This window comes from Branchiostoma belcheri, unplaced genomic scaffold (assembly GCF_001625305.1).
Source record: "Branchiostoma belcheri isolate BF01 breed outbred unplaced genomic scaffold, Haploidv18h27 scaffold131, whole genome shotgun sequence".
Lineage (NCBI taxonomy): Eukaryota > Metazoa > Chordata > Leptocardii > Amphioxiformes > Branchiostomatidae > Branchiostoma > Branchiostoma belcheri.
Genome location: NW_017802725.1, coordinates 87,977 through 96,652, shown reverse-complemented (window position 1 = coordinate 96,652; position 8,676 = coordinate 87,977). Strand labels below are relative to the sequence as shown.

General features: G+C 40.7%; 1 protein-coding gene across 1 annotated transcript in view; it reads left to right on the top strand.

Annotated features, from left to right (window-relative positions):
• LOC109464044 overlaps positions 1-8,676 on the top strand; it is a 43,790-nt gene that overhangs the window by 641 nt on the left and 34,473 nt on the right. The gene's annotated exons all lie outside the window — the stretch shown is intronic.

Below are 8,676 nucleotides of genomic sequence, written 5' to 3'. Positions count from 1 at the left end.
TATAAACAGTCACAGTCAGATAAGAATGCGCGGGAAAAAGTCTCTCTCTCTCTCTCTATATATATATATATATATATATAGATAGATAGATAGATAGAGATAGATATGGATAGATAGATATACAGACTCAGTTGTTAATGGATGACCCACGAAAAATACAAACATAATACAAAACGAATAGGTAAATTAGAGTCTAAGGTACAATACAACTCCTGCAATTAGAAGAACCAAAAAGGATAACCATACAGTACAATATACTCTAGAAGGCAATACATAATGATATTTCTGTTATAGCTATAGCCAACCATTTTTATTAAAACAGCGTGTAGTGTACTCTAGCCAATCATTTTGAAACCCCCGTTGATCCTAGCACCTAATCACACGGCATTACATGAAGATCAAACCCTCCATTACCACACATTATAATGGTGTGTACACAGTCGCCCATCTGGGACACATTCTGTGTTGTGAGCTGAGACATTGGACCTGTTGTACAGGTTCATTATAAACCCGTTATATTGTGTATGAGTGGTCTGCACTGCTCCATAATACATATTGATCAGAGGTGCATATTGTTGCAATGAAAGGTTCTTATACATACAAAATACGCTATGAATGTTTGAAGTCACTAAAAATAGGTATAAACAATACGTATTCAGCACCTGGCTTCAGCCAGTATGCATTGTGCTCTATAGTTCACAACATGGCGAGGGGCAGGTGGTTTGTAGCAAGTCATTAGTCATCAGTTGAGAAACAATGTGGAATCAGTATGCATCGTTGGTCAATATTTGTTTTGAAATCTGCGTGGATGAGGAAATCTACACTTCCATGTTTCTCACATTTTTGTCGTCATTACATACATGAAGCGTGAGGATTGTGCCATCTATAAATAGCTAGAACCAGCCTACTATATAATACAAGCAACAGATTTCCATAAGCGACATCGCATTTACCTCACAGATCACAGATATCAGTGTGTTATGGGATAGGGTTATTTTACTACTTTAAAGAATGAAAAGAAAATTGCCTTAAGTTAAAATACATTTTTGCTGCCCTGACGTTGCATTGGATACCTTGAAGACGTATTTTGATCTCTGGGTTCATTCTTTCTTATCTGGCCAACACAATATGAGTCTTACACGTACAACTGTAGGCTTGTCCTTGTCCGACAGCCGAGTTTTGTGCTCATGGTATCAGCTAGCTGGGAAAGCAAAAGCCGTGGATCATTCTATTCGCCAGGGGTTTTTATAAATGGAACGGACTAAGTGCTTTCTATGTAAGACCCTGTAGCCTTTCAAAAGGACAAACCGTACTTTAGTACGTATACATCCGGAATCAGATGTTGACAGGAAATGCGTTATCCACAGTTACTGGATGGATCGTAGGAGAAGGGTATTGAGTTTCAGAACATGCTTCCATAGAACAATCGAACAGAATGCAACATTCTGGATCTTTTCCATGTATGTAGCGGAATCAGTCGTCGTAGATGATTTTGTACTTGCAACATGTTGTGTATATTCACTTCGTATTTTTTGGCTTTTGTATACAATTGGTTTCCGATAGTTCTATGTAGGTGAAAGGGTAAAACTAAATTACCCAAGGCTTGTCTGGACTGGAAATATAGATTGTCTCAGTACCTACTACGTAGTTCGGAAATGAAACGGAAATTAACCAATTTCCTGCAACAAAACTTGACACGGCGTAGTATACGCCGTGTACCCACAAAGCGAAACAAAGCAAACATTACCATAAAATAACTACTGTCTTAATTGAACTACATTAAAGATCTATGAAATCAAGGCACCGATCTTACATGATATACTGCGATTTCGCCGATGCATCAGTATTTAACCTACTTGTGAAGACGATACTGATTTATTTACATATTTACAATGGAATCAAACTTGATGTTGGTGTCATCTTACTTAGACTTAGGGGCCCCTGCGTCTCGTGACGCATGAGGCAGTCAAAGTAGCCCAGCTTCCTCTGTCAGCAGCCAGCCTCAAGGCTTCCTTCCAGCTTATGTTGACTGCCTGAACGTCCCTGCTGACTGACTGAAGGTCAGATAGTTGTTGGTGTCATCAGCCATCTGAAATTGAGAGGATCAAATTATCATGACATATGCACGGATATACCGGACATATGTGCTCAGTATGTCACTACACAATATCCATTCTTTAAGCCCTCATACTTATAGGTTCTGTTTCTCCACTCACATATGCCGTTACGTATGATTTAAGGCGTCCTTGCTTAAAGGTACGATTTCGTGAACTGCGTGTCAGAACGAACCGGTCCGGATGCCCAACAAGTGTTGTTCCGGGTAAAATAAAAGGCAATTATCTTGCTGGAGTATCCCGGCAAATGGCCCCCGGATGGACCTGCGAACACCACACACAGCCGTGAGGTGAGTCCGGATCTACATTAGGCCAATCGATGGCATTCATCATCTCCAAACGAGCAGCTGCATCTTGCCCGTTTCTCAGCAAATGTCGGCAATTAAACCTGGCCGATGGAATCTCGCCAGGCGCCGAGTTACTTTGTTATGAAAGAGATATGGTAGACTCACGTTCATGTGGTCAGAATCACAGTGCTGGATTCAGTTTTTGTTGATGTGTAAAGAACACTGGTTGTTATGAGAGAGATAGTGTAGACCCACCAAACACGTTACAGTGGTCACAGGGTTTGGTTCAGTTTTTGTTGATGTGTAAAAGAGTGATTGGCGCTGCTTTCCCCATGGGGAAAGAGGAGTGTATACATGAGGTATTCCACATTCAAAATAGACCATACTATTCATAGATTTCAGCACCAAGGACAGATACTGACAGTGCTCAGTTCCCCGCCCATTTTTGGCTGGGATTTTGAAACCAGCATGATTGTGAAATATATCTCTCACAAGTTTCATCCGAAGCTGCGTGCCTAGTACGCGTCTCTTCCTGTATGTTAACAGAGATTTCATTGCAAATGTAGAGGATTTTAGTCTTGAATCTTGAGTCTAAAGACCATTAGAGATAGGACAATGTCGCCGGAAGTTGTACTTCAAAGTGTAGCGTCAACTGACGAACAGGAAATCCAGGGCGGCGTCACAAAAAGCATTTATCCCATCTAAACTTTGATGCTGCTGCGTAGCACGGATAACAGCAGCCAAGGCCCAGCACACTCAAGCAAAATCATACTATTTCCCCAAAGCACCAGTTCACAAAGATGAAAGACTGCCAATAATGAAAAGCCTTATACCGCAATCCTGTTCAAAGAATGAAATTGTCAGTGGACCGCCATGTTTTATATTAAATGCATACCCATAAACAAGATGAAAGAACGTAGATGACATAAAGGATGACCTCTGTAACGTTATGTTTACTTCTTCTTTTTCTTTCACCGGGACAATGAAGTACATTTTATCGGAGCGTTTGAGGCGTGGTAACAAACCTATTCATTGCACACAATTTTCCCCGTCACACCAGATCAAACATATCATCTTTAGTGCACTCTTTCCACGTACTTTCAAATCTTGCAGAATCAAACATAAATCTTATTAATGTTGGTAACGCTGAAGTGGGGTATCGTGGGTTCAGGCACTCAGGCTTCCTGGCCAAATATATCTTTGTACATCGTTTTACAAAGTGGAGTGGATTACCACACTTATCTTCCGGATTTCCCTCTCTCGCCATATCAAAGCAAATACAGTATATAAGCAGCACACTTCATATACCCTTGAATTGTGGCACTAAAAAGGTCTAAAAAGGGGTAGGGAATTTTCCCGACCAGCCTCGTAACCCCTGCTTCTCCTATTGGGTCAGTTAGTTCTCACTACTTGTGAGGATGTTTCTGACTCAGGGAGAAGAGTTGCTGGTACAGTTACAGGCTAGCTCTATGCCTAGAAGTGGCCAATGGCCTTGCATTGAGCGACACCGTTAAAAAGAAGAAAAAAAACTGCGCCGTTGCAATACAGCTCGATGTCTACACTTATATTACCAGATACAAGAACACGGTGACATATCTTCATGGTTTTCTGGATTGGGCTTAATTTTCTCGACTTGTATGACACGCTTATTGATGAAATAGAATGTCAATCACACTTTTCACCATAGGTAGTAATGCATTGGGTGGTAGGTTAGCATATTTGCAGGCGGACAGTAGCAATTGCTACCCCCCGGTTTTACTTGCCTTTGTGCGAAATGCCATGGTTATAACGTACATTTCTTATTCTTTCTCTGTTGTTCTTGTGTTAGCACATGTAAACAATATAGAATTCGCTTGTCTTGGCTTCATTTCTTCCTCTGGTGCGAACTCCGATACTCCATATGCCTGAAGTGAAAACCCTGAAGACCTCACGTTGCACGTTGTAGCAAACCGATCATTAAGTGCGTTCAGTCTTTTGGTAGAAAGCTGTAAGGTAATCCCAAAGGCAGCGTCGTGTAAAGACAGCTTTTACAAAAGCTGTAGCATTGAAGACGACTTCAATATAACTTCTGTGCAGCCTGTTAAACATGAAAAGACGTAATTCCACTAATGCATTCGCACTGGGACGCGCGAGGTAAAAATAACGTGTTCGCGGCAGAACTCAGTGTACTTTAGCTTCTGCTGGGATCGAAGTTTTTTTTTCTTGAATACCAATCTTTCGTCACTCTCGCCAGCCGACAAAGAGGCGAATGACGCCAGAAAACGCTTTAAAGAATGCTGGAGACCTTGACTTACAAGGTTGTTTATATTCCACAAAAATGCCGTGAGTAATGCGCCGTAGCTATTATCTGTTATTATATGTAGCTATTATCAATTTAAGCAATATCTATGTACACAGATCATTGATAATATGGAGCCCTCTATATCTAAATCATATCCAGTTGCTTGAGTAGCTGTTTTTTGGTGTATCGTATTACCTAGATGTCGAACCTTCTCTGACGTAGATCTCTCTAGCTCTAAACCTGTGATGCAAATAGAACATCGATTTCAGTTTGAATATTTCATGCACTTACTAATTCACTTAATAAGTGCTGTAATTACAGTAAAATAAGGTATTAGAGCAATCGTTGGACACAGCTGACCTGCTTTCGCGAAATGAACAGACCTAAATTGGTGTATGTGTAGTAAGGCGTGACTTGTACGGTGACTCAAAAATGTCCAATCCATATATTCCAATTAAGTTCTAAATTCACCCTCCAAATAAAATTTATTACTTTATTGTAAACTAAGGCCAGGTGCTCAACGCTGTAGCACTAGATTACAGCTACGTAGTAATTCTAGTGGCCACATATATATACATATATTCAGAGTTGGGTAAATTAAGTTTTGGTGTCGTTGAAATATTTCTACAACCTTTAGCTTTAGAGCAAGTACCTTTATTTCCCAAACGTATTTTGCATTCGTGGTTTTTAATACTCCAGATCTCGTCCGAAGTTTTTCTAAAGAATAGAAGGAACAACATGTTATTTAGACAAGTGCGTGTCTGTAAAACAACCATTAGTTGGATGTTATTACTCGTGTGGATGTTTGGGTGCCTGGTAGACCCGGCCTGTGCACAGGGAGTTGTAGAGGGGGGATGACGTGAGCACCTGGGTGATTTTTGCGCGACGTGCTGCATACTGATCACCACAATCGATCGCCACAGGCCACATACAAGTGGAAAGTGATATGATTGTTATTGTAATGGAGTCCCCTTTAGTGGTGAGTCAGACACGTTCGGAATCGGTAAGGACTGCGGAAGGTCATGGGGATATAGGCACGGTGTGTGTATCATATGTGTGGGGAAATGTTTCAGGTATAGTATGAAAATGAATGCATGGATACTGAAATTGCAGAGATGCCTTTGGTTACCTGTAATTAGGGAAAATCTTGTAGAGGGTGTTCTTTTAGGAAAATGCTGTTAGTAAAATGAAGTTAGATGGGGAATATCTCAAAGAAGCCATTACGGCTTCTTCTCATCCCAGTGCGTTTACTTTCTGTTGTAAAATATGCTTTTGCTTTGTAGTACGCACATGGATAAAATCTAATCTGAAGGTCTACTCTAAAACAACACTTGGCTCCGTTTTTGACAGATCATTTTCAATAAAACTTGCAAAAACCCAAAGGGGTATTCAACGTCTAGGTGTTTCTTAAACTCAACAGAATCTCAGAGAATCTCAAGTTTCTTTCAACTTGTGGCTCTACATCCCATACAGTTCTAGATAGTTGTACTGGCCTCAAAGTGTCAAACAGGTCCATAGCGAATATTTTCTACTTCGTGATAATCGAAATTTCAATTCTGTTGCCTTCATTTCTCAGCGGAATTCAGCTGTCAAAGCAAAGAACCCTTGTAATCTCCTTAATATACAATTTTCTATCGGACTGAACACCTCCATTCTTGGAAAATTCCCGGAAGAGTTGACGAAAGTGAATACTAGTATTGATTTTGCCGCCATGGCCGGTGATGAAAACGCTCTGAGAGAAAGGGTCAGTCAGAATACGTTTGTAAGTAAACCATAGACCGATCCGGATCGAACGCATCGAACTCACATGTTCTACTTCGAAATAGAACATGTTCGAAGTAGATCATGTAGGGGGTTCGATTCGTTCGAATGTGATCGAAAGCATCGAACACCCTGTTCTATTCTGGAATAGAACATGTTCGAAATAGAACATGTCGGGTGTTCGATTTGTTCGATATCCGGATCGGTCTCCTACATCTGCCTTTTACACGGTTTAATTCAATGTAACACAGCCTCAATGATGAATGATAAACACGTAGAGAGAAAGCAATTATCCTTAGACGGAGTAGATTATGATTCAGACAAGGAAGGAGACTTTCCATGTAAACTTGATAACTGAATCACTAATAACATAACGCAGACTTCATGAGCAGATGTTTGCTTAATGGCATGCCTGAGGGATGTTCATTTATTATCTGTTAATCTCATCTAACGTCGGGAGAGCATCAACGAAACACTGCAGTGGGAAATGGCGTACGAGTGATGAGGGCATATTCTAGTGGAAAGGAGAATTAGATGATGTCGACAACATTGACAGGCTCTTTAAATAAGCTTGTTTGGAAGCAAACACATGACTAGAATAAGATATCATGTTAAGATCTAAAAACATTTAAAAACTTTTGTTCACCTTCTTACCCCTTAGAAATGTATTTTTGCATGGCCTCTTCGCTGTATGTAGGTTTTCTTGCTCTTGATGAAGTATCAATGATGGGATGCTGACAGTATATGCAGCTCACATCAATCATTGTTAATGGTATATGCAATATAAAAGAGCAAAATAACACGCCGTTCGCGAGTGTCACATTCAGCACAATTTAGAGTATAGTTACGCTTTGCGGTGAGTTGATCATATCAGTTTTCCTAGTCATTACTATACATCAACCTTACCGTGTGCCTATTCTGTCATATCACATTTCACAGTCAATTTATCAAACTGTAGCTCGGATGGTTGCAGAGAAAAGCGTAAAAATGCCATGAAGACAGGAGGGCGTGTCGGCAAAGAGAAACTGAAGAGTGGTGGTATTTAACGTTAGGCAAGATTGAAATGTACAACATTGATGTTTATTGTTTTGTGAGAATGTAAACTAAATTTTAGTAGCTACGAATGCGAGTTAACGCCCCTCATTTTTGAACCAGGAGGGCCCTAGACAGTTTCTATGTATTTATATATCACATATAAATACATAGATACCGGATATCTAGTTACTAAAAGAAAAGGTGTGTGTTCTCTAAGAATCTTACAAATAGAAAGTAACTTAGCATGAAAGGAGGCAGTCTACATAAGAGCTCACAGACCTACCCTGAACAGAGACAGGCCGGGGGGCGACACAAGTTATCTGGCACGTATGACCCGCTACTACGGTCACGTGTCTCTGACGTCACGTTCCAAGAGTAGACGGGTCCATTCCGTGAACAAGGTTGATGGAGTCAACCGAAAATTTGGGGTAAGTTCCATTCTATATCTAGTGTTGGAAGTTAAAAAGTTCAGTCTTTATTTCATAAATAGAAAGTAAGTAGCACATCCTGATGTACGTAAACAGTGTACCCATGTCCCACACATATTCATCTCTCCCGACATTGATGAATACTGTTAATAAGGCGGACCTCGGCATGTGTCGAGCCGGCTCTCCCGAGTCTTGTCGGGGGATTATTACTTCGGTGGTGCTGGAAGATTAAAGGATAGACAACTCCACCGAAATGTGATTCTCCACTCGTGGGAAGACGCGGCACACGGTCCTGATGTACACTGAACTGACTCGCTATGACAGGCGCGCTAGCATTGACTGATCATTCTGTCCCCTAAATATGTGACATAATTTCATTGCGTGCCTTAATTGTCACGATGCCCTTGCCTTTTCCTTTGTAGGACCTTGAGTTTAAGTATGTGTGACTATCACTCGAGATCTTTATTTGTAATCAGATACATATTCATGTACAGATGCAGATTCATGTACAGATATACAGATACAGATTTTCCGAGTATGATGACAGTTTCAGTCCCTACACCTGAGTTAGGAGGCTTGACACGGTGGCCTTCACGTGGATTTGTTTAAGGTTGCGAATCTGAGACCCACACACTTTGGGCATTCGTCTTCACCAGTGGCAACTTGAGTTTAAGGTACTTAGCTTAATTCAAGTCAGACTTCTTCTTTTCATCGAACTGTTCTAGATGAAACATAATATGACTGTCCAAAGCTAGAAAATACAGAAACCT